General features: G+C 45.7%; 2 long non-coding RNA genes across 2 annotated transcripts; one reads left to right on the plus strand and one right to left on the minus strand.

Annotated features, from left to right (window-relative positions):
* Nucleotides 1–577: 577 nt before the first annotated feature.
* On the minus strand, nt 578–16514 carry LOC308584245. The gene is made up of 3 exons (XR_014006696.1): nt 16414–16514; nt 2291–2408; nt 578–751 (listed from the first exon to the last, which is right to left on the minus strand). It is a non-coding gene; the product is annotated as an uncharacterized lncRNA (long non-coding RNA).
* Nucleotides 16515–20721: 4207 nt separating this feature from the next.
* On the plus strand, nt 20722–24126 carry LOC308584246. Its single transcript, XR_014006697.1, has 3 exons — nt 20722–20862; nt 22042–22159; nt 24007–24126. It is a non-coding gene; the product is annotated as an uncharacterized lncRNA (long non-coding RNA).
* Nucleotides 24127–26569: the final 2443 nt, after the last annotated feature.

The following is a 26569-nucleotide window of genomic DNA, read 5'->3' on the forward strand; positions in this document are numbered from 1 at the left end:
AGGAAAAGACTGTATGACCACATCAACAATCTGAATGTCAGGAGTGTGTGTGACATGTCACTCAGGCCTTTATACATGTGAGTTATTCCTCTGGAAGTAAATTACCCTCTAGCTCTATTATATGTAGCTACAGACTTGAAGAATGGGTGACCTCCTCAAAGGTCAGTTCTTCGCCTCCATGCAGGCAGTTCCCATTCAACTGGGATTTGTGGGTAGAATGAACAGCGGAATCAGAGAATTGCAAAAAACGTGAAAGCTCATGTAGACCAGAGACCTGCCATGGCAGGAAATCAACATCTGTGATAGGTCTCTTCCTCAAAGTAACTAATCATGGTTCTTCCTAATACCTTGGTGAAATGTGTTGTTATTGTTGCAGGCCAAATGGCATTAAAACCAAACTGGCAGTAATGGTGAGTCTTGGCAGAAAAGTGTTATTTAACCTGAGCACAATTTGTGGTATACATGAAGAGAACAAACATGGACCACCTGAACTTTACAAAAAAAGAGAGATTTCTGTAGCTTCACAAATTGTCCACAAGGGGTATCCACGTCTCAGAAAGGCATAAACCAACACACATTTTCCAGCAACATATCAAATATTTATTCATAATAGTACACAAATTTTCTCAAAATCCCCCCATCATGGAAGTATTTCCGCAGGCCAAATTAGCAGCACGTCAATCTCATCCTTTGGGTTATATCCTTTGCTGAAAGAAGCAGGTGTTTCTTTCCATTTTAATCTTAAGGAGTTCTGAATAAAGGAAAGAGATTTCTTTAATGATTCACAGGTTTATGTGTTAACAGAGAGAGCACACAGACACACAAACATTTCTATAGGCTGAACCAGAGTGGGGGGAGAAACCCAAAGCCAGTGTCTGAATGTGGCCTTCCAGGCCTCCCCATCTGACCCTTGACAGCCCGAGCTACACATTCTCTCTCAAAGTCACACAAAATACTGGTTCTACTTTGCCTGCCAGGAATGTGTCATTGAAATAATCCCTTCCTCTTGCTTGGAAGGTGTATGGGATAATTATCGCAGAAGATTATTGTACTTTGAGGAGATAGTGATCTGGCATGGTCAGCTTTTCTGCCTCTGGTCCCTTCCTGACTCTGGCTTCTGTGTTTTATTGCTTTCAATATCCCTTGTGAAAAGGTATTTTGATGTGTTGGTGACACTGGTCAGCAAAGCCTTTGATGTATAGCCTGGCATTTTTGTCTTTGGATGTAGAATCGCTCATAGTTGAGCCTGTATTATCCTAACAGGGCACAGCATCTATAAAATACCGTATTTTCTGCTCTATAAGACTCACTTTTTCCCTCCTAAAAAGTAAGGGGAAATGTGTGTGCGTCTTATGGAGTGAATGCAGGCTGCGCAGGTATCCCAGAAGCCAGAACAGCAAGAGGGATTGCTGATTTCACTGCGCAACGATCCCTCTTGCTGTTCTGGCTTCTGAGATTCAGAATATTTTTTTTCTTGTTTTCCTCCTCCAAAAACTAGGTGCGTCTTCTGGTCTGGTGCGTCTTATAGAGCGGAAAATACGGTGCCTAGTTTCTTAGCATGCCAGTTGGGAGCTCTGCATAGGCTGGAGGTAACTTTGCCACTTCGCCACAGGGCTTCCGAGTGGCTGATTGCAGTGCGTGCTTGGTAATGTATATACTGCTTACTGTTTGGAATAAAATCTGTAATCTTCTCAACCACTTGCGTTTGTATTGATTCTGAATCTAATCTTAAAAGAACCATCTTGCATTTGGCAAGACAGAAGGAAGACAGGGAGATGTATACACACATACAAAAGTCAGAATTATTCTTGTTGCCACACCCACATTTGTCTCTAACTCCATCCACCAATGGGATGGGGCCCTTGGAAGGATGCTCAAAAGGAAATATGGCTCTTGGTTTTTAAAAACATCTCACTAAACATGGCCTCAATGTACTGCAGAACCTCCATGTGTCCCTATTTTCCCAGGACAGTCCCAGATTCACAGAAGCTTTCCCAGTTTCAGATTTGATTCAGCAATGTCCCACTTTTTCTGAGGACATCCCTATTTTCATTGGAGACATGTTGGGTGGCATTGTAGGATGTCTCTATTTTCATTGGAGGGTATGGGGTTATGTGACCCACAAGTCAAGGAGATAAGTAACTATACAACCTTGAGAAGATACCAGAAGTCAGCCCTTTATAAAGAAGTCTAAATTTCGAGACTAATTTCTTTAAGCATTTTATTTTATCAATACTTTAAGAAACATGTTCCATTTGAGTTCCATGGAAGAACTAGGAAGAGAACTTACTGTGCACAGCATGGCACGCCTGTAAGACAAGTTGCTTCACTCACGACCTTCTCGCATTTAGACTTGCATTTCCCACCAACCTCGAAGCATGTAGGAGTACCCCCTGCATGGACAAATCCTAGATAGAGAGATTTTATTTTATTTTATGAAGGCATTTCCACATTCTGACATTCCTGACCCCATCATCACCCACCATTGCAGCTGCTTCTTTGAGCTGCAGTGGACTACCTTTAACCATCTCATAAGAATACCAGAGATCAACATGTATTGACATTTTGAATTTTCAGATGATTTCAATTCAGTTTTCATAAGGTAGGTGTTACGATGTCTGCCCTGAGCTTTCCATTTCGGGAGTGACACTGGAACGTAATGGATTACATGTTTCCTCCAGTGAACAGGGCCAAACCTCTGGAGAGGCAGTTGCCACAAGTTGCAATCTGGAAGGGGTAGCAGATTTGCCTCTGGCTGCTGCCCTCACCTTCCTGCCTCCTTGGCCACAGCAGTGACACCTTCTCATCCCTGGGACAGTTTCTTCAGGAATGCAGGAAAGCTTTCCTTCTCCCACTCTTCCCACCCATTCCTTCTCCAGTTCCTCCTCTATCCTTTCTGACTCTCCAGATTTTCTGGTCTGAAATCCTCACTTGGCTTGGGTGCTTGGCTTGCAGTATTCAAGGTTTCAATGCTGCGTGACTTGCAGGGAAGGGGCTTAGTACTTCCCAACAGCTTGTACCCCATCAGTAAGTGCTGATGAAGTGGAATGAAGAGCTGAACATTGCCCTACTGCCATGTCAACCCTGCCTTGCCTACTGCAGTCAATAAAGTTTTGGCCTGATTTAAACCAATGTCTGGTGTCTGGTGTTTGTTATTTCAGGGCGGTCACAGAATCATCTTCCAGGGCAAACCCTTTTCCTGCTTGACCTTGCTTGTTCTTCAATATTTTCCCGCAATGAACTTTATTTGGACATATCAGACTTTGCACTTCATATGGCAGTAAAAGGCAAATATTTATGAATGTCAGACAATCTTTTATATTAGAAATCCTAATCTCATGTTCAAAGCACATTTACACACAGCCTCATAAATCTGGAAAATGCAGCATAGCAAAGAGATGGTGTGAACTGGATTGGATGATGGAGGAGAGTCTGAGAAGGGCGACAGTATAGATCAAGGGAAACAAGAATGAAAGAGGGAAGTGTTGAGAGTAGGTGCAGAAGGAAAGAAAGAGAGAGGTTTAGAAAGAGAGAGGAGAGGGAGCATGATAGATCAAGCCATATGGCTTTCATATTAGCCTTGAAGGAAAAGTCTTTAGCAGAAGTGAAGGAGAAAACCATGCTAGTTAACGAATCCCAATTTTTACATTATGTCTGAACATTCTGATTTTGATCTATGCCTTACCTGGAGAAGCTAAGAGCATCGCTGAAAGAGCAATGATGTAAAAGATGCTGACCTGCATTGCTGAAGTTTGACTGGGAATGCCAAGCTGGCAAGCAAAGAAGGGAGACCAAGAGTGCTCTCGATTTCCTATGTCATCCAAAAGACTGCATGCTCACGTATTTATAGGTCTGCAAACGGCACTTACACGGATGCGATAGCAGGAAGTCCAGTACTCCTCATAAAGTCCTGCTGCACCAAAAAGAAGTAAAATACACTAACTTGTACATTGATAGTCCAGTCAGCTCAAGACAGTAATTTTATTGTTTTCTGTGTTTTTATTAAATTTCCTGTATTTTTCTTCCTGTTTCCTGCTGCTATAGTTCATGGCTAAAACTAATGAACTGAACAGGATGTACAAATTAGTATTGTGAGCACTTTGAGTCTCTTTGTCTTAAAACAAGGTTTCCTTATTGTTGTTATTTTAAAGAATAAGGCCACATTTAGAATTCACGGAGAAACTCCAACTGGGCAAAATATCTGGATTAGTTTGGTGTGCACTTTCAGTTGATAAGGCAGTCCTCAGGTTTTCTGGCACCACTGCTCCCATGACTGGCAAGAAGATGTGGCCAAAAGGAGAGCCTTGTTGGATCAGACCTAAGGTTCATCCAAGATCCTGTTCTGACAGTGGCCAGGCAGATGCCCATGGGAAGCCCACCAATAAGACATAACCACAGGAGTGTGCCTCACCCACAAGTGGTATTCAGAGGCTCTGTGTTATCAAGGCTGGGACTGGACTCCTGACCTTAAGTCTCTGAGAAGACAGAGAAGTTGTAATATGTTCTGCTGTGGTTTTTCTCTCTTGCTGTAGTATTTGAGATCCCATCAGGCTTCAACCATGTGGACTGGCATTTTTCACTTTGCCCTTTCGAAAATAAAATAAAAGCTTTATTAATAACTGAAATTTGTCAGGGATAATCTTCATGTGCGTTTAGGTGGTGGGGAATGTTGTTTCACCATTGGTGAAATGGTTAAAACTTCCCTAAACCGGGTGGTCCTCAGATGTCCTCTAGAAGTAAGATAGTTGTTTATTTCATACAATCATAGAATCATAGAGTTGGAATAGACCACAAGGGCCATCGAGTCCAACCCCCTGCCAAACAGGTAACACCATCAGAGCACTCCTGACATGGTTGTCAAGCCTCTGCTTAAAGACCTCCAAAGAAGGAGACTCCACCACACTCCTTGGCAGCAAATTCCACTGTCGAACAGCTCTTACTGTCAGGAAGTTCTTCCTAATGTTTAGGTGGAATCTTCTTTCTTGTAGTTTGGATCCATTGCTCCGTGTCCGCTTCTCTGGAGCAGCAGAAAACAACCTTTCTCCCTCCTCTATATGACATCCTTTTATATATTTGAACATGGCTATCATATCACCCCTTAACCTCCTCTTCTCCAGGCTAAACATGCCCAGCTCCCTTAACCGTTCCTCATAAGGCATCGTTTCCAGGCCTTTGACCATTTTGGTTGCCCTCCTCTGGACACGTTCCAGTTTGTCAGTGTCCTTCTTAAACTGTGGTGCCCAGAACTGGACACAGTACTCCAGGTGAGGTCTGACCAGAGCAGAATACAGTGGCACTATTACTTCCCTTGATCTAGATGCTATACTCCTATTGATGCAGCCTAGAATTGCATTGGCTTTTTTAGGTGCCGCGTCACACTGTTGGCTCATGTCAAGTTTGTGGTCAACCAAGACTCCTAGATCCTTTTCACATGTACTGCTCTCAAGCCAGGTGTCCCCCATCTTGTATTTGTGCCTCTCATTTTTTTTGCCCAAGTGCAATACTTTACATTTCTCCCTGTTAAAGTTCATCTTGTTTGTTTTGGCCCACTTCTCTAATCTGTCAAGGTGGTTTTGAAGTGTGATCCTGTCCTCTGGGGTGTTAGCCACCCCTCCCAGTTTGGTGTCATCTGCAAATTTGATCAGGATGCCCTTGAGTCCATCATCCAAGTCGTTGATAAAGATGTTGAATAAGACCGGGCCCAAGACAGAACCCTGTGGCACCCCACTAGTCACTCTTCTCCAGGATGAAGAAAAACCATTGATGAACCCTTTGGGTTCGGTCAGTCAGCCAGTTACAAATCCACTGAGTGGTAGCATAGTCAAGACCGCATTTTACCAGCTTCTTTACAAGGATATCATGGGGCACCTTGTCGAATGCCTTGCTGAAATCAAGGTAGGCTACATCCACTGCGTTCCCTTCATCTACCAGGCTTGTAATTCTGTCAAAAAACGAGATCAGGTTAGTCTGACATGACTTATTTTTCAGAAATCCATGCTGACTATTGGTGATCACAGCATTCCTTTCTAGGTGCTCACAGACTGTTTGCTTAATGATCTGCTCCAGAATCTTCCCTGGTATTGATGTCAGACTGAATGGGTGGTAATTATTTGGGTCCTCTCTTTTCCCCTTTTTGAAAATAGGGACAACATTTGCCCTCCTCCAGTCTGCCGGGACTTCGCCTGTTCTCCAGGAATTCTCAAAGATGACTGCCAGTGGTTCTGAGATCACATCTGCCAGTTCTTTTAATACTCTTGGATGCAGTTCATCTGGCCCTGGAGACTTGAATACATCTAAACTAGCCAAGTATTCTTGTCCTATCTCCTTAGTTATTCTGGGCTGTGTTTCCTCTGCTGAATCATTTGCTCCAAATTCTTCAGGTCAGGCATTGTTTTCTTTATCGGAGAGGACTGAGGAAAAGAAGGCATTGAGGAGTTCAGCCCTTTCTGTGTCCCCTGTTTGCATTTCACCATCTTCTCCTCTGAGTGACCCCACTTTTCTTTGTTCTTCCTTTTGCTACGGACATACCCATAAAAGACTTTTTTGTTGCTTTTATTTTTTTTTATAATCATATTTATTAAAATTTCCAATAGTAACAGAATAAGAAAAATAGAAAAGATAAAGAAAAGAAAGAAAAAGAAAGACAAATTTGAACCCTTATTTTCATAGCCTTCTTTCTAGGACTCCCTCCTTCCCCTCCCGACTGTATTCCCCTTTCCCTAAGTTGGTTCCACAAGCTCTCATTCCCAATTTAAACCTAATATGTTTAACATTAGCCAATTTAAATTTATACAATCTTGCCATCACTCCTCATCTTTAACAAAAATAGAAAAAAGATTTTTCCCCCAAGATCTGCCCCAATTTCCTTCCACGAATTCCCCCTTTTTTCTTTTAAAACATGTTAGATCAAAATACCAAAGTTATATAAAGAAATAGAAGATAAAAGATATAAGAAGATTCAAAAAGTTGGTTACATAGCCTTTGGATTCCAAAACTCCCCCTCCCCTCCCCGGTTTGAATTCCCCATGTCCATCAGTCTATATGTTATCAGCCTGGAGATCTCAAGTCCATAGCCAGATTTTTCCCCGTTCCACCTTGCCGGTTTTCTTTTAATTTGTTTATTTTAATGATGTTTAACTTCAAAAATCCAGTCAAATAGAGGCCTTTAGTTTCCTTAGTCTTTGTTGCTCCTCCCATTGTTCTTTCCGTGTCGTAGTTGGTCCTTTGTTCTTTTTATTCCTTACTTTCTCAGGTTTCTTGTCTTGTTCAGCTGCTAAAACGTTCTTATTCCGAGATCTGGTATCTCTACAGAGGTTTGTTATTCAGGAACAAAAACTTACGTCCAGTCCCTTCCTTTCTTCAATAGAGAATTCTATTGTCTCCTTTTAATGTAAACACCTCTGTAGACAAAATACTATTTCAGTTTTGCCGCTTTCCCAGAGAATAAGCCTGTGCTCAGCCCAGAGTAATTTTCCACATACGACCACTTGTAATGTCCCGAAACCCCTCTAGGGGGATTGCAGTAACTTTGTATCCTCTAATCCAAAAGTCAAGTTGTTGTTTCTTTTCCCCCCGACAATTTATATCCATATAATGTCAATTTGTAACAAAATTAGCCAGCAAACTACTTGTAACAAAGTCCTCTTTATATTCTCAAGCTTTGACAGCTACTTTGACAGCTGTCAAAGTCTCCGTCTCTCTTCGCCAGGCTCTGCAAATCGCCCCGGTTCCCAGGGGGGGTTGCCTTTACCCTCTCACCCTCCACTCTTCTCCTCCAGCACAATTCTTGTAATTTCGCATCGTGGAATTTATGATTTTTATCAGCGGTAAACTTCTGAATCGATCTTGGTTACCCAGTCCTTGTTTTAGAATGTTTACAATGAGGGGGGGGGGATTGACTTACTTTTTAGATCGCCCCCGCTCGTGTTGAATCCGAAAAAAATTTCTTTTTTTCTCCTTTTGTACCCGGTTTCCCAATTACTCACGGGTTGTTGTTGATAGTCCGAATTTCAAATGGAAGAAGCCAGCGCTCTCCGTCGAATGGCATGCGGCTGCGCTCGGCAGGGGAAGCGATAGACCCAAAGCACCACGCTACTCCCCAGCACCCGATCCGAAGCCTTTAAAAAGGCTCCTTCACGAGTCGGGAGGGCGCTAGCAGTGCCAGCCGGGTCCCCATGTCCACGGGCTCCGTGCCCGTGGTTTTTGAGGGTCCCCGCGTCGCCGGCACGGTAGGACCCAGCCCCTGCCGAGCAGACTCCCTCCGGAGCTCGGAGGGAGTCCGCCATTCGGCGATGGCGCCAACCCGGAAGTCCCCCAATTTCACATTAAAGGGAAAGGCTGGGTGAGGAACCCCATTTACAACCTGAATGTTGGGCTCCTAGCCACCTGGATTATGTTACAGGAAGTAAGTGAGCTAGTATCTTTGTTATATGTACAGTGGTGCCTCGCAAGACGAAATTAATTCGTTCCGCAAGTCTCTTCGTCTTGCGGTTTTTTCGTCTTGCGATGCACGGTTTCCCATAGGAATGCATTGAAAATCAATTAATGCATTCCTAGGGAAACCGCCTTCAGACCAGCCTTCTTCTGAAGGCTGGGGGGGGGGACAAGGGCTTTTCTTCCCACCCCCAGCATTTTAAAAAACCCTGGGACAGCGGAGGACTTCTCCGCTGTCCGGGGCGATTTAAAAGCCCCTGGGAAGGCAGGCAGGGGGGACAAAGACTTTCGCCCCCTGCCCGCCTTCAGAAGGTGTTCCTGCCCCCCGCCCCACTTCGGAACAGCTTTCCGAAGTGTGGCGGCTGGGGCAGGCGTCCCCGCCCCCCTCCCCACTTCGGAAGAGCTTTCCGAAGTGGGGCGGCTGGGGCCGGTGTCCCCGCCCCCCCTCCCCACTTCGGAACAGCTTTCCGAAGTGGGGCGGCTGGGGCAGGTGTCCCCGCCCCCCGCCCCACTTCGGAACAGCTTTCCGAAGTGGGGCGGCTGGGGCGGTGTCCCCGCCCCCCTCCCCACTTCGGAACAGCTTTCCGAAGTGGGGCGGCTGGGGCAGGTGTCCCCGCCCCCCGCCCCACTTCGGAACAGCTTTCCGAAGTGGGGCGGCTGGGGCGGTGTCCCCGCCCCCCTCCCCACTTCGGAACAGCTTTCCGAAGTGGGGCGGCTGGGGCAGGTGTCCCCGCCCCCCGCCCCACTTCGGAACAGCTTTCCGAAGTGGGGCGGCTGGGGCAGGTGTCCCCGCCCCCCTCCCCACTTCGGAACAGCTTTCCGAAGTGGGGCGGCTGGGGCAGGTGTCCCCACCCCCCCTCCCCACTTCGGAACAGCTTTCCGAAGTGGGGCGGCTGGGGCAGGTGCCCCGCCCCCCGCGCCACTTCGGAACAGCTTTCCGAAGTGGGGGGCTGGGGCAGGTGTCCCCGCCCCCCTCCCCACTTCGGAACAGCTTTCCGAAGTGGGGCGGCTGGGGCAGGTGTCCCCGCCCCCCCCCGCCCCACTTCGGAACAGCTTTCCGAAGTGGGGCGGCTGGGGCAGGTGTCCCCGCCCCCCCGCCCCACTTCGGAACAGCTTTCCGAAGTGGGGCGGCTGGGGCAGGTGTCCCCGCCCCCCTCCCCACTTCGGAACAGCTTTCCGAAGTGGGGCGGCTGGGGCAGGTGTCCCCTCCCCCCCTCCCCACTTTGGAACAGCTTTCCGAAGTGGGGCGGCTGGAGCAGGTGTCCCCGCCCCCCTCCCCACTTTGGAACAGCTTTCCGAAGTGGGGCGGCTGGGGCAGGTGTCCCCGCCCCCCTCCCCACTTCGGAACAGCTTTCCGAAGTGGGGTGGCTGGTGCAGGTGTCCCCGCCCCCCTCCCCACTTCGGAACAGCTTTCCGAAGTGGGGCGGCTGGGGCAGGTGTCCCCGCCCCCCCTCCCCACTTCGGAACAGCTTTCCGAAGTGGGGCGGCTGGGGCAGGTGTCCCCGACCCCCCCTTCGGAACAGCGTTTTAAAATGCTGGGGGTGGGGAGCGAAGCGCTGCCGACCCCCAGCATTTTAAAACCTTCCCGGGACACGGGGAGATTTTAAAATGCTGGGGTTCGGCAGCGCTTCGCTCCCGACCCCCAGCATTTTAAAACCTCCCCGGGACACGGGGAGATTTTAAAATTCTGGGGGTCGGCAGCACTTCGCTCCCGAACCCCAGCATTTTAAAACCTTCCCTGGACACGGGGAGATTTTAAAATGCTGGGGGTCGGCAGCGCTTCGCTCCTGACCCCCAGCATTTTAAAACCTTCCCGGGACACGGGGAGATTTTAAAATGCTGGGGGTCGGCAGCGCTTCGCTCCCGACCCCCAGCATTTTAAAACCTTCCCGGGACACGGGGAGATTTTAAAATGCTGGGGGTCGGCAGCGCTTCGCTCCCGACCCCCAGCATTTTAAAACCTCCCCGGGACACGGGGAGATTTTAAAATGCTGGGGGTCGGCAGCGCTTCGCTCCCGACCCCCAGGATTTTAAAACCTTCCCGGGACAGGGGGAGATTTTAAAATGCTGGGGGTCGGCAGCTAACGCTTCGCTCCCGACCCCCAGCATTTTAAAATCTCCCCGGGACAGAGACTTCTCTGCTGTCCCTTGGAGATTTTAAAATGCTGGGGGTCGGCAGCGAACGCTTCGCTCCCGCCCGCCAGCATTTTAAGATCGCCCGGGGCAGGCGGGGGGGGGAAGGCAGGCGGGGGGAGCAAAGACTTTTGCCCCCCGCCGGCCTTCAGAAGAGGTCCTCTTCTGAAGGCCGGCTGTGGGCGAAAGTCTTTGCTCCCGACCGCCAGCATTTCCCTATGGGCTTTCGTCTTGCGATGCAAGCCCATAGGGAAATTCGTCTTGCGAAGCGCCTCCAAAACAGAAAACCCTTTCGTCTTGCGGGTTTTCCGTCTTGCGAGGCATTCGTCTTGCGGGGTACCACTGTACTTACAAGCCAGCTAAATAGATGACCTCTTCTAAGGGGAGTTCTGCACCTCCTTTCAGGCAGTTCCCATCCATCCAGGATTCCTGGGTAGCATCTCCAGCAGAATCGGGGAATTCTAAGGAACCTCAAAGGCCCAAAGGCAAGAAATCCACTCATATACCATCCATAATAGGTATCGGTTCAGCCTCTTCACCATACCCACTAATCAAGGATTGCCTATGATCAACAGGGACAGTCTGTTGCCCTAGTAGTAGATAGGTAGCCGTGTTGGTCTGCCATAGTCAAAATAAAAAAATTCCTTCCAGTAGCACCTTAAAGACCAACTAAGTTAGTTCTTGGTATGAGCTTTCGTGTGCATGCACACTTCTTCAGATACACTGAAACAGAAGTTGCCAGATCCTTCTATATAGTGAGAAGGTGGGGAGGGGTGTTACTCAGAAGGGTGGTGGGAATGGGAGATAGGCAGATAGCTGGGAGAGCCTGATGACGACTCTTAACGACTGTAATAGGTCTTACAGGAGAAGGCAAGGGGTGAGGAGGGGTGAGGCTGATCAAACATCTGATCAGCGTTCTCTACTCTAAACAGAAGCTAATAAAGGAGGAACTCCTTGTATTAGACAACTCTATCAGGAACCACCAAGCTTGGCAAGAGTTCCAAAAGGAAAAACAAAACATTTACCACTCTCAACTGGAGCTACTGAAAAAACAGAAAAACAAGAAACTCTCTAACCTTTCCAACCTACAGGCTACTAATCAAAACAAGATCAACAATATTGTCAATCTCTCACAACAAGCACTGAGCCCAGCCGAGGAATCAGTCCTTTCACGTGGACTGTCATTCTGCCCTGCCAAATCCCCACACATGATTCAGTTCTACGGGGACTTGGAAGCATTTTTCCGCCGTTTACGCCTGAAGGAGTATTTTCAACACACACAACAACAAGACAAATCAGAACAAACAACAACTTCACAACACAACACCTCTCAACCCACTGGAGAACAACAACCACCCTCCCAACAGAACACCGACCACCAACTACCACCGAAAAAGTGTTACACAAAAAGGGACTCCACATGGACCCCTCCTGATGGACGCAATACCACACTGGACTTGTACATTGACTGCTTCCGCCACAGAATCCAAACAGATGTGACCAGAAAACACCATCGCTTACAACAAAATCTAAACCATGCTGAAAGGAGAGCCATAGATAATCTCAGAAACAACCCAGACATTATAATTAAAGAAGCAGACAAAGGTGGAGCTGTCGTCATCATGAACAAAACTGACTACATTCAGGAGGCTCACAGACAACTTTCCAATACCGCCTTTTACACAAAATTGGACTCAGACCCCACACAAGAATACAAGAAAGAACTAAACAAGATTGTTAAGGAGCTACCCCCACACATCCAAGAACAGATCCTCACCAACACACCAACAGAACCTCGACCAGGAACTTTCTATCTTCTACCTAAAATACACAAACCAGGAAATCCAGGACGCCCCATCATTTCAGGTATTGGCACTGTTACAGTGGGTGTCTCCGGTTATATGGACTCTGTTCTGAAACCATATGCCATCAGTGCTCCCAGCTATGTACGTGACACCACAGATTTTCTGAGGAAAATACAATCTTTAAATAATCTTCCCAACAATACTATACTAGCTACTATGGATGTGGAATCTCTGTACACCAACATCCCACACAACGATGGTTTACAAGCTATAAGGAATACCATTTCAGATAAAACCACAGCGGACCTTGCCACCAAACTCTGCCAATTTGTCCTTACCCACAACAACTTCAAATTCGGTGATGACCTGTTCCTTCAGATCAGCGGCACAGCAATGGGCACCCGCATGGCCCCACAGTATGCCAACATCTTCATGGCAGATTTAGAACAACGTTTCCTGAACTCCTACCCACTCAAACCTCTCTTGTACCTGCGATACATTGACGATATTTTTATCATCTGGACACATGGTCAACAGACCCTGGACACCTTTCACCAGTAATTTAATGATTTTCACCCCACAATCAACCTTACAATGAATCAATCTATGCAAGAAATACATTTTTTGGACACTACTATAAAAATACAGGATGGGCGCATAGACACCACCTTATACCGCAAACCAACTGACCGACAAACATATCTACATGCCTCCAGCTACCATCCCAAACATACCAAACAGTCCATTGTATACAGCCAGGCACTACGTTACAGCCGCATCTGTTCCAACTCTACAGACAGAGACTCTCACCTAAGAGATCTACAGCAAACCTTCTCAGAACTAAAATACCCAGCAGATGAAGTTAAACAACAGATCAACAGAGCCAGACTGATACCCAGAGAGAACTTGCTGCAAGACAGACCCAAAAAAGAAAATAACAGAACACCTCTAGTCATCACATACAGCTCCCAAGTTAAAACAGTACAACGCATCATCAGAGATCTACAACCTCTCCTGGACAATGACAGTTCTCTTTCTCAAGCTCTGGGAGGAAGACCTTTCATTGCCTACAGACAGCCACCCAATCTTAAACAACTCCTAACCCACAATAATACTACAACCAGACTTAACACAGACACTGGCACCAGAGCCTGCAATAAACCCAGATGCCAACTTTGCTGCCACATACACCCGGACAACACCATTACTGGCCCCAACAACATCACACATACCATCTCGGGACTATTTAATTGCTCATCGTCTAACATTGTGTATGCCATCAAATGCCAACAGTGTCCTTCAGCTCTCTATATTGGACAAACAGGCCAAACCTTACGCCAAAGAATAAACGGACATAAATCTGACATCAAGAATCACAAAACAGAGAAACCAGTAGGAGAACACTTCAATCTCCCAGGACATTCTATACAAGATCTCAAAGTAGCTGTTTTACTACAAAGGAATTTCAGAAACAGACTGGAAAGAGAAGCTGCTGAATTACAACTCATTACCAAACTTAAAACAATGGAAAAACCTGGGCTGAACAAAGACATTGGATTCTTATCTCACTATACATGACTAAACCATTTCTCACCTCCTCACCCCTTGCCTTCTCCTGTAAGACCTATTACAGTCGTTAAGAGTCGTCATCAGGCTCTCCCAGCTATCTGCCTATCTCCCATTCCCACCACCCTTCTGAGTAACACCCCTCCCCACCTTCTCACTATATAGAAGGATCTGGCAACTTCTGTTTCAGTGTATCTGAAGAAGTGTGCATGCACACGAAAGCTCATACCAAGAACTAACTTAGTTGGTCTTTAAGGTGCTACTGGAAGGAATTTTTTTAGTCTGTTGCCCTGTCAATGAAGGCATCCCATTGAGACGTTTTTCATAATGCTTCAGAGAAATGTGTTAATATTGATGAAGTGGTGGCTTTCAGTCATGTGATAGCCAAATGGTATTTAAACCACTTTGGTAGCAATGGGGAGTCTTTGCAGAAAACATGTTCAGAATTTTTGATATACCCATAGAGAACCAACATGGAGGACCTGATGGTTTTCTTAACTTTACAAATAAAAAGCTTTCTGGAAGTTTGCAAATCCTCCGCAAGAGTGGATTCACATCTCACAAGAACACAAGCCCACAAGCCCACACACATTTTCCAGCAACATATTACATTTTATTCAAAATAGTATACAGGTTTGTTGTTGTTGATGTTTCAAAAAATTCAATTCCACTGAAGTATTTTCTGGAAGCCAAACAACAGCAGATCAATCTATTCATCTGGGTAATATTAGTTGCTGAAATAAGCAAATGTTACTCTCCACCTTAACCTTAATGATATCTGCAGAAAGAAAAACATATATTCTGTGATTACTGGGTTTATGTGTTAACACAGAGACAGTACACACACACACACACACACACACACACACACACACACACAAACATATGGGGGGACACTCCATAAGCAACAAACTTTCATGTCACAAAAATGCCAATGACCTGCAGTTTATTAATTTTGACAATTTCTCAAATGAAAATTTACAAATGAGCAAATTTGACTGAACATTCAACTAATATGCTTCACTAAATCTGACTTTTATAATGCACGGGGGGGGGGGGGATGAAAAACAAAACAGCACATCCACCACTGGATTGGGGTCCTCAGGCTGAATATTTCCCTCACCCCTGACCTCGATACAGTGTGTGTGCTGCAAAAGATGTAGTTTAGTGTTACATGCAAGGTGCCTTGGAATAATTTCCATTCCAAGGATTGTGATATAAATAAGTCTTCTTCTTTTTTTTTACTTCTTCTTTTTCAGAACACTGAATCATATGTTTGTGGTCTTGGGCTTTAAGACCCATCAACCCCCATAGTGCATGCACACGAAAGCTCCTACTAATAACAAACTTAGTTGGTCTCTAAGGTGCTACTGGATGGAATGTTTTTATTTTGTTTCCCCATCAGAGCAAATAGGGATGCTGGGACTTGTAGTCCATAATGTATGGAGGGCACCAGGTTGGAGACGGATGCACTTTTGCCCGATTTTGTTCCATGAACAATTGGGGTGTGTGTGTGTGAAAATTCATTTAAAACCTCCACAACTCCTTTTTTAAAAAATCCTCCCCAAAGAAAAACCTTAATAATTTTTCTGTCCCCCAAACTGCAGGTCCTAGAGAAGGGGGAACATTGTTTGATTAAGGGATTCATTCATTCTTACTTGATAATTATAGATTGCAACCTGCTGCTGCTCCTTTGGAATGGAACGGATTACCCTCTAACCCTCTAATAATAATACTGAAGTTCAGCTTTCATTGTCCTCTGGTTTGCCTTGTGTACTTTCTGGTGACAATGCATTGCTTGCGAAAAGACATACATGGAGGGAAATGATGAACAGAAATTTGTATGTTAAGTGAAAATGCACACAAATGTATGTTCACAGCTTTGTGTGGAATCATTTATTTTATTTTTTTAAATCAGAGACTGGTGCAGAAATGCGAGCAGGAGAAATCAGAGAAACCAAACACCTACAGATTAATTCATCACAAGGGAAGGGGGTCATATATTATTCTGCTAATGCTTCCTCTCTTCCAAAGATTCGCCAGCCCATGCCACTTTGCATTTTGTATGGTGTTCAAAGTTAGATGTCTATCAGTGTTAGAGGAACAAGAAACCTATTATTTTAGAAATCCACCTCTCAAACTCATCTACACACACCCTTATAAGCGAGAGCAGGCAGCATGGTAAAGAGATGGCTTGAGCAAGACTGGATGATGGGCAGGTAGAAGAGTCCAAGGAGGACAGCAGCAATTGCTCATCTGAAACAAGAATGAAGGAGTGAGAGGAGAGGTGTGTGAAGAAAGAATGAGAGAGATCTAGAAAAGGAGGAGGAGAGAGCAAGGTAGAGGAGGGCATGTAGTCTTCATCTTAATCTTGAGGGGAAAGTCTTCAGCAGAATTGGAGGAGAAGGCTATCTTCGTTATTGAATCCCAATTTTCACATCATCTCTGAACATTCTGATTTTGATGTACGGCTTACCTGGAGAAGCTAAGAGCATCCCTGAAAGGGCAATGATGTAAAAGATGCTGATCTGCATTGCTGAAGTTTGACTGGGAATTTCAAGTCAGAAACCAAGGAAGGGAGACCAAGAGTGCTATCAATTCCCTGTGTCATCAAAAAGAATGCATACTCACGTATTTATAGGTCTGTAAATGGCACTTGCAAGTCAGCCCTAGGATGTGCTGTACTAAAAGTACTGGATGTGGTAGCAGGAAAATTTTGGTCCACTGCTCCTCTTGAAGTCTTGGAGCTGTGATAGGAATTTTGTGGTCTTAGATATATGGTAATGTTCACAACCGCACATACACGGATCAGCACAGGAAGGCCAACCTGGAACCATTTTGATTCCTAAACTGACCAAATGTTTTCTCTGAAAGGTCAAAATGGAAAAGCCTCCCCATTGTCTTTCCCTTCACAAATCCTGTCTTAAGGGTATGTCTGTTTGCATGAGGGTGTGAGCCTGTGACCTGGCCCAGGAACTATTTATCACTACAAAAGACTGGCCAGGCTCCACAGGCAATCCAATCAAGTAACCTGCCAGACAGGAAATAAACAAGGGTAAGAGAAAAACAATGTTGAAATTTCTGTGGGGGTGGTCTTGATCTACAGGATGGGAATTTCAAAAGTCTTTATAAGCCCTTGCACAGCATTTTTGGGGGTCCTCCTCCTTTCCTGCATGTGAGGGGAGCACCCTGTTGCAACATATCAATAAAGATCAAACTTACTAGCTGCTTTGCTTCTCAATAGTCTCTGGTTGGCCTCTGTATTTCTCTCCTGCCAATAGGGAACGTATGTAAGGACTCTATATGGGCTCTTGGATACCCCATAAGGGAAAAGGGCATATTTTTATTTACAACAGATGGCGACCACGCACGAAGGGACTTTTGGTTACCCGGATTCTGGAAGTGAGGAAGGACTGGTGGTCCAGCGCGCACCGGGCAGTTTGCCAGGAGGAATAACCAGTCCTCCATCGATCCCAGGGTCTGGAAATAACTGGATGTTCAGCGGGGTTAACCAGAGGAAGCAATGCTTGATCAGGCCGGCCTTAAACAACCTGTTAAAAGATCCCGGGATCACCAGGACAGCACTTGCGAAGTGAGTATAAGTAGGAAAAAACGGGTAGTGGGGTGGGATTCTGCAAACCACAGCAAACCTATACTTCTCAAATCCTGACTTCTTTCTTCACTTTAACTCGTGAAAAAATTGCCTTCTCCTCCTTTCTGTCCTCTCGATCTCAACACCAGCCCTAGCCCTTCGGAGTATGCCCAAGCAAAAGGTTGTGTGTGATTTCTTCCACTTAATTCTATATGCCAACCTATTCCTTCGGAGTTTTGCCCAGAAAGGTTGTGCAATTTCTTCTGCACTGAAAACTATGATTCCCAAAACTATTAACTCCCAGCGCAGCCGCACCTCTGCCATGGCGATCTGTGTTAGAAATGACCTGTGAACAGAGAACGCAAGGGCGCTGAATTCCTTTCCATCTTTCATATTCCAGAGTCTCAATCTGGCATTGCAAGTGTGTAAGCGTTCAGTAGGGACTCTGAGTTAGATTGTAAGAGGCAGGGAGGTTGCTGTGGGTTCCAAACAGATATTGAGTGGGAGAGGTTTCCCCTTCGGAGTTTTGTCCAGGTATTCCCAGGTTCCCCTTCGGAGTTTTGTCCAGTTATCCCCAGCTCCCCTTCGGAGTTTTGTCCAGGTATCCCCAAGTTCCCCTTCGGAGTTTTGTCCAGGTATCCCCAGGTTTCCCCTTCGGAGTTTTGTCCAGGTATCCCCAGGTTTCCGCCCTCGGAGTTTTGTCCAGGTTTCCCCTTTTCCGGACCCTTCGGAGTTTTGCCCAGGTCCAAACCCCTTTTAATTGAAAATGGGTACACCTCAATCAAAAGAAAAATAGTCCTCAGACCCCTGGCATGAAAGAAGCCCAATTGGTGCTTACGTCCCACCTGGACTCTGACAGCCCCCTTCAATTTGTGTTTAAGAAACGTTTTTCCTGTGTTTAAATTGTACTTAGGTAACATTCAGCAGCTGCTTATCTTAAATGCGCCATCTAAAATAAAAATGCAAGCTTGCTTCAAAATTTTAAATCTAAGGAAGCCATGTTGAGCCTTATCAATCTTAAACAAGACAAAATTGAGAATGAAGTGTGCAAATGTTTGTTATTTGAGAAAGGCTCTAAAAGAGAGTTTTCTAAAAGGACTGACAAAACCCAGGACCAGGAGGAAGGGACGCTGGATGAAGATTGGATTGTTTTTATTTCTCTTTTTACTATCAGGATTGTTTTATAAAATTGATGAATGTTAGAAAAATGTTGGAACGAAATTACTTGGCTCTAGTAAAAATGTTTAAAGAATTAGGTAAGAATATTATGGTTGTGAGAAAGCTTGGTTCTCCCCCCTGCCAGCCCCACAAGCTCGCGGGATAGCGGGGAGGCGGAGCGCCGCCACCCCGCTATTCCCCGACCTGATCTGGAGGCTGGCGGGGGGCGGAAAACCAAGCTTGCTTCTCCCCCCTGCCAGCCCCACAAGCTCGGGGGATAGCGGGGAGGCCGAGCAATGCCACCCCGCTATTCCCCGACCAGATCTGGAGGCTGGCGGGGGAGGGGAGAAGCAAGCTTGCTTCTCCCCCTGCCAGCCCCACAAGCTCGCGGGATAGCGGGGAGGCGGAACGCCGCCACCCCGCTATTCCCCGACCTGATCTGGAGGCTGATGGTGGGGAGAAGCAAGCTTGCTTCTCCCCCCTGCCAGCCCCACAAGCTTGCGGGATAGCGGGGAGGCGGAGCGCCGCCACCCCGCTATTCCCCGACCTGATCTGGAGACTGGCGGGGGGGAGAACCAAGCTTGCTTCTCCCCCCTGCCAGCCCCACAAGCTCGGGGGATAGCGGGGAGGCGGAGCGCCGCCACCCCGCTATTCCCCGACCTGATCTGGAGGCTGACGGGGGGGGAGAACCAAGCTTGCTTCTCCCCCCTGCCAGCCCCACAAGCTCGCGGGATAGCGGGGAGGCCGAGCACCGCCACCCCGCTATTCCCCGACCAGATCTGGAGGCTGGCGAGGGAGGGGAGAAGCAAGCTTGCTTCTCCCCCCGCCAGCCCCACAAACTCGGAGGACAGCAGGGCAAGCTGTCCCTGAAGGCAGAAGAGGGTGACGGAGCTCTCCGTCTCCCTCTTCTAGCTTGGGGATGGCTGTGCAAACCTGGGGGGGAAATAAAATTTTTTCCCTTGATTCCCCCCCAAAAAAAACAACAACACTAGGTGCGTCCTATGGGCCGGTGCGTCCTATAGGGCAAAAAATATGGTACATTGGCAGTCATTGTTGCTTTTAACAATAAACCAAATGAGGCAGGTAAACCAATACCAGGTTGCCTTGTCATTGAATATACAGTATCAGCTCCATCTCCATTATCTAGAGCAGCAACAGGGGTCCAACACTCAGAGAGGATAATTAGAGCCTCTGAATACCACTTGTGGGTGTGGCACACTACGGTGGTTATGTCTTGTTGGTGGGCTTCCCATGTGCATCTGCTTGGCCACTGTCAGAACAGGATCTTGGATGAACCTTTGGTCTGATCCAACAAGGGTCTCCTTTTGAGAGCCAATGTGGTATAGTGGTTAAGAGCGGAAGACTCGTAATCTGGTGAACCAGGTTCACGTCTCCGCTTCTCCACATGCAGCTGCTGGGTGACCTTGAGCCAGTCACACTTCTCTGAAGTCTCTCAGCCCCACTCACCTCACAGAGTGTTTGTTGTGGGGGAGGAAGGGAAAGGAGAATGTTGGCCAATTTGAGACTCCTTTGGGTAGTGATAAAGCGGGATATCAAATCCAAACTCTTCTTCGTCTCCTTTTGGTCACATCATCTTGCCAGTCATGGGAGCAGTGGTGCCAGAAAACCTGAGGACTGCCTCATCAACCGAAAGTGCATGCCAAACTAATCCAGATATTTTGCCCAGTTCCTCCCGAATACTAAATGTGGCCTTATTCTTTAAAACAACAGCAACAAGGAAACCTTGTTTTAAGACAAAGAGACTCAAAGTGCTCACCATACTAATTTGTACATACTGTTCAGTTCATTTTATTACTTTTAGCCATGAACTATAGCAGCAGGAAACAGGAAGAAGAATACAATTTAATGAAAACACTAAAATGATTGAGCTGTATTTTTCATCTTTTTGGTGCTCCAAGACTTCATGAGGAGTATTGGACTTCCTGCTAACACATCAGTGCTTTTAGGATACCAAATCCTAGGGCTGACGTGTAAGTGCAGTTTGCAGACCTATAAATACGTGAGCATGCAGTCTTTTGGATGGCATAGGAAATCGAGAGCACTCTTGGTCTCCCTTCTTTGGTTTCCAACTTGGCATTCCCAGTCAAACTTCAGCAATGCAGATCAGCATCTTTTACATCATTGCCCTTTCAGGGATGCTCTTAGCTTCTCCAGGTAAGCCATACATCAAAATCAGAATATTCAGACATAATGTAAAAATTGGGATTCGTTAACTAGCATGGCTTTCTCCTTCACTTCTGCTAAAGACTTTTCCTTCAAGGCTAATATGAAAGCCATATGGCTTGATCTATCATGCTCCCTCTCCTCTCTCTTTCTAAACATCTCTCTTTCTCTCCTTCTGCATCTACTTTCAACACTTCCCTCCTTCATTCTTGTTTCCCTTGATCTATTGATCATGCTGTTGCCCTTCTCAGACTCTGCCCCATCATCCAATGCTGTTCACACCATTTCTTTGCTATGCTGCCTTTTCCAGATTTATGAGGGTGTGTGTAAATGTGCTTTGAACTCGAGATAAGTATTTTCAATATAAAGGATTGTTTGATATTGATATTGAACAAAATATTGAACAAACAAGGGGAATCAGGGAAAAGGTTTGCCCTGGAAGGTGATTGTGTGACCTGTGAGAGCCCTGAAATAACAGAGACAAGACACCAGACATTGGTTTAAAATCAAGCCAAAACTTTATTGACTGCTGTAGGCAAGGCAGGGTTGACATAGCTGTAGGGCAAGGTTCAGTTCTTCATTCCACTTAGCACTTACTGATATGGTACAAGCTCTTGGGAAGTACTAATCCCCTTCCTGGGTGTCACCCAGCATTGAAACCTTGAATACTGCAAGCCAAGCAGCCAAGCCAAATGAGGATTTCAGACCAGAAAACCGGGAGAGTCAGAAAGGATAGAGGAGGAACTGGAGAAGGAATGGGAAGAGTGGGAGAAGGAAAGCTTTCCTGCATTCCTGAAGAAACTGTCCCAGGGATGAGGAGGTGTCACTGCCGTGGCCAAGGAGGCAGGAAGGTGAGGGCAGCAGCCAGAGGCAAACCTGCTATCCCTTCCAGATTGCCCCTTGAGGCAACTGCTTCTCCAGAGGATTGGCCCTGTTCACTGGAGGAAACATTTAATCCATTACGTTTCAATGTCATTCCCAAAGTGCAGACATAGTAACACCTTATGAATGCTGAATTTAAATCATCTGAAAATTCAGAACCCTATGAGAGGGTTAAAAGGTTGTCCACTGAAGGTCAAAGAAGCAGTTGCAATGGCGGGTGATAATGGCGTCAGGAATGGCAGAATATGGAAATGCCATCATACAATAAAATAAAAATTCTCTATCTAGGATTTGTCCATGCAGGGGAACCTCGTCAATGTGAGGCTATTGGTGGGACTTGTGGGACTAAATGTGAGAGGATCGTGCGGAGCGCAGTTTGTCCTGGAGAGACCATATGCTGTGTACCGTAAGTTTCCTTCCTGGTTTTTCAAATCCATGGAACTCAAATGGAACATGTATTGATAAAATAAAATGCTTAAAGCAAATTAACCTCGAAATTTAAAACGATCTGATTTTTTTCCCTCTCTCTCTCATGTTTAAATTTATGCCCATTGATTAATTATTCATCTTTATTGCGGTCCATAACAGAGATTCAGAATACAGATTCACACAGAAAACCCCCTGGGAAAGGAAGACCAAGACAATATTTGTTTAGTCTTAAGTATGATGGTCTTTGATATGTATGACTACCAAAAGAAACTTTGCCACGGCCACTGTGATATCATTAGACTTGAAGTCCAGAAGATATTTTGTATAGTAGGCTTCAGATTTACCCGGCCGATTTGCCAGTAGGCATTTAACATTGATTATCTGCTCCCAGTTAGTGGGCAACATTTATTTCATATCCTTTTTCAATTGCATTTTTTTAATACAAAACTTTGTAAAGGTTAGAAGGGACTGCTCAACGTATGTGTTATGTTATTTTTACACTCACTTTCATTAATATACATTTTCTCTTCAACTTGATGTCTCACTAAGAGTTTTCTAATATGGTTGCAACAAAACTTAAAATACCACCATATACTTCCCATTTCCCCAAGCAGTAAGAATCATGTATGATTGGGGCCATTTTTAAAGCATTTGCTTTATTTACAATTAATGAAGTGCAAACCATCCGAAACCTTGTGCCCTTTAGATGTTTCAGATTACAAGTTCCCATATCCCTGTCCATACTGATTGGGGCTCACAGGTATTGTAGTCCAAGACAACTTAGATATGAGTCAATGTTCAGACACCTTTAGAAAAAGAATAAGAAAATGAGCTTTTTTATGATTACCTGGAGGAGTTGGGGTGGCTGGGTGAATGCGAATAAGTGGAAAACTTAGTTTAATGCTATTAATTATATTTCATAGCCCCTAACATCAACATTAAACTATGTTTTTAGCAACACACACACAATGCACATGCCCTCAAACATTTCTCTGATGGAAATGGAAATGTCCTATTCCATCATAATAATAATTATATTGTTTATACCCCGCTCATCTGACTTGGTTGCCCTTGCCACTCTGGGCAGCTTCCATCATAAATAAAAATGTAATAAAACGTAAAACATTTTAAAACTACTCTATACTGGGCTGCCTTCAGATGTCTTCTAAAGGATGTATAGTTACTTATGTCCTTGACTCGTGGGTCACATAACTCCATACCTTCCAATGAAAATAGGGACATCATACCACGCCCTCCAACATGTCTCCAATAAAAATAGGGATGTCCTCAGTGGGACATAGCGGGATCAAATCTGAAACTGTGAATTTGGGACTGTCCCTAGAAATGAGGGACACATGGAGGGTCTGCAGTACATTGAGGCCATGTGTGGTGAGATGTTTTTAAAAAACCAAGATCCATCTTTCCTTTTGAGCATCCATCCAAGGGCCCCATCCCATTGGTGCGTGGAACCAGAGACAAATGTGGGTGTGGCAACGAGAATAATTCTGACTTTTGTATGCATGCATGCATGCATCTCCCTATCTTCCTTCCAAGCAAGAGGAAGGGATTAGTTCAAGGACACGTTCCTGGCAGGCAAAGCAGATCCAGTATTTTGTGTTACTTTGAGAGAGAAGGTGTAGATCAAGCTGCCAAGGGTCAGATGGAGAGGTCTGGAAGGCCACATTCAGACCCTGGTGTTGATTTTCTCCCCTTTCTCCCCCACCCCCACCCCAGTTGAGCCTACAGAAATGTGTCTGTGTGTGTACTCTCTCTATTAACACTTAAACCTGTGAATCACTAAAGAAATCTCTTTCCTTTATTCAGAAATCCTTCCGATTAAAATGGAAAGAAACACCGGATATAACCCAAAGAATGAGATTGACGTGCTGCTGATTTGGCCTGCGGAAATACTTCCATGATGTGGGAATTTTGAGAAAATTTGTGTACTATTATGAATAAATATTTGATATGTTGCTGGAAAATGTGTGTTGGTTTATGCCTTTCTGAGACATGGATACCCATTGTGGACAATTTGCAAAGCTACAGAATTTTTTTATTTCTAAAGTTCAGGTTGTCCATGCCTGTTCTTTAGAATCATAGAATCATAGAGTTGGAATAGACCACAAGGGCCATCGAGTCCAACCCCCTGCCAAGCAGGAAACACAATCAAAGCACTCCTGACATATGGTTGTCAAGCCTCTGCTAAAGACCTCCAAAGAAGGAGACTCCACCACACTCCTTGGCAGCAAATTCCACTGTCAAACAGCTCTTACTGTCAGGAAGTTCTTCCTAATGTTTAGGTAGAATCTTCTTTCTTGTAGTTTGGATCCATTGCTCCGTGTCCGCTTCTCTGGAGCAGCAGAAAACAACCTTTCTCCCTCCTCTATATGACATCCTTTTATATATTTGAACATGGCTATCATATCACCCCTTAACCTCCTCTTCTCCAGGCTAAACATGCCCAGCTCCCTTAACCGTTCCTCATAAGGCATCGTTTCCAGGCCTTTGACCATTTTGGTTGCCCTCCTCTGGACACGTTCCACTTTGTCAGTGTCCTTCTTGAACTGTGGTGCCCAGAACTGTACACAGTACTCCAGGTGAGGTCTGACCAGAGCAGAATACAGTGGCACTATTACTTCCCTTGATCTAGATGCTATACTCCTATTGATGCAGCCCAGAATTGCATTGGCTTTTTTAGCTGCCGCATCACACTGTTGGCTCATGTCAAGTTTGTGGTCAACCAAGACTCCTAGATCCTTTTCACATGTACTGCTCTCAAGCCAGGTGTCCCCCATCTTGTATTTGTGCCTCTCATTTTTTTTGCCCAAGTGCAATACTTTACATTTCTCCCTGTTAAAGTTCATCTTGTATGTTTTGGCCCACTTCTCCAATCTGTCAAGGTCCTTTTGAAGTGTGATCCTGTCCTCTGGGGTGTTAGCCACCCCTCCCAGTTTGATGTCATCTGCAAATTTGATCAGGATGCCCTTGAGTCCATCATCCAAGTCGTTGATAAAGATGTTGAATAAGACTGGGCCCAAGACAGAACCCTGTGGCACCCCACTAGTCACTCTTCTCCAGGATGAAGAAGAACCATTGATGAACCCTTTGGGTTCGGTCAGTCAGCCAGTTACAAATCCACTGAGTGGTAGCATAGTCAAGACCGCATTTTACCAGATTATTTACAAGGATATCATGGGGCACCTTGTCGAATGCCTTGCTGAAATCAAGGTAGGCTACATCCACTGCACTCCCTTCATCTACCAGGCTTGTAATTATGTCAAAAAACGAGATCAGGTTAGTCTGACATGACTTATTTTTCAGAAATCCATGCTGACTATTGGTGATCACAGCATTCCTTTCTAGGTGCTCACAGACTGTTTGCTTAATGATCTGCTCCAGAATCTTCCCTGGTATTGATGTCAGACTGACTGGGCAATAATTATTTGGGTCCTCTCTTTCCCCCTTTATGAAAATAGGGACAACATTTGCCCTCCTCCAGTGTGTCGGGACTTCGCCTGTTCTCCAGGAATTCTCAAAGATGACTGCCAGTGGTTCTGAGATCACATCTGCCAGTTCTTTTAATACTCTTGGAAGCAGTTCATCTGGCCCTGGAGACTTGAATACATCTAAACTAGCCAAGTATTCTTGTACTTGTCAGTATCTCAGTTCACAGTCAGAAGTAACTGGCCTCCCCGGGCAAACTGAGTGAGATACTTTGTTTACCTTCTGTCTGCGTCTTCCCGGCAGACAAGGTCATAAACCGGCGATTCTCCTCGTTAGATGTGAAGAGAACACACCCTCTGCTTCTCTCTGCTTCTCTCCCTCCCTGCATTCTCCCCAGGGAGGGGAAATGAGACAGACAGGAGTCCTATTTACATGTTTTATTCCTGTCATTCAGCAGTACATAGAAACGCGCCTGCTCCCTTCAGACTCCATCAGAAGAGTCACTGCTCCACCCCTGTGCATCCAGGACAGATCAGATGACACTCTGAGCTAACATCCGGTGCTCAGTACAGAGAATAAACTCCTCCTTTTTCCCAACAGTACATCTGCAAACCACAACATCCTGTTTTGCATTCCAGCCATCTGGAGCTGGCTTTTGCCTTGGTGCTTTTTCCCAACTATCTCCTTAGTTATTCTGGGCTGTGTTTCCTCTGCTGAATCCTTTGCTCCAAATTCTTCAGGTCGGGCATTGTTTTCTTTATCGGAGAAGACTGAGGCAAAGAAGGCATTGAGGAGTTCAGCCCTTTCTGTGTCCCCTGTTTGCATTTCACCATCTTCTCCTCTGAGTGACCCCACTGTTTCTTTGTTCTTCCTTTTGCTACGGGCATACCTATAAAAGCCTTTTTTGTTGCTTTTAACCTCTATAGCAAGCCTGAGTTCATTC

This window comes from Podarcis bocagei (assembly GCF_964188305.1).
Source record: "Podarcis bocagei genome assembly, chromosome: 3".
Taxonomy (NCBI): domain Eukaryota; kingdom Metazoa; phylum Chordata; class Lepidosauria; order Squamata; family Lacertidae; genus Podarcis; species Podarcis bocagei.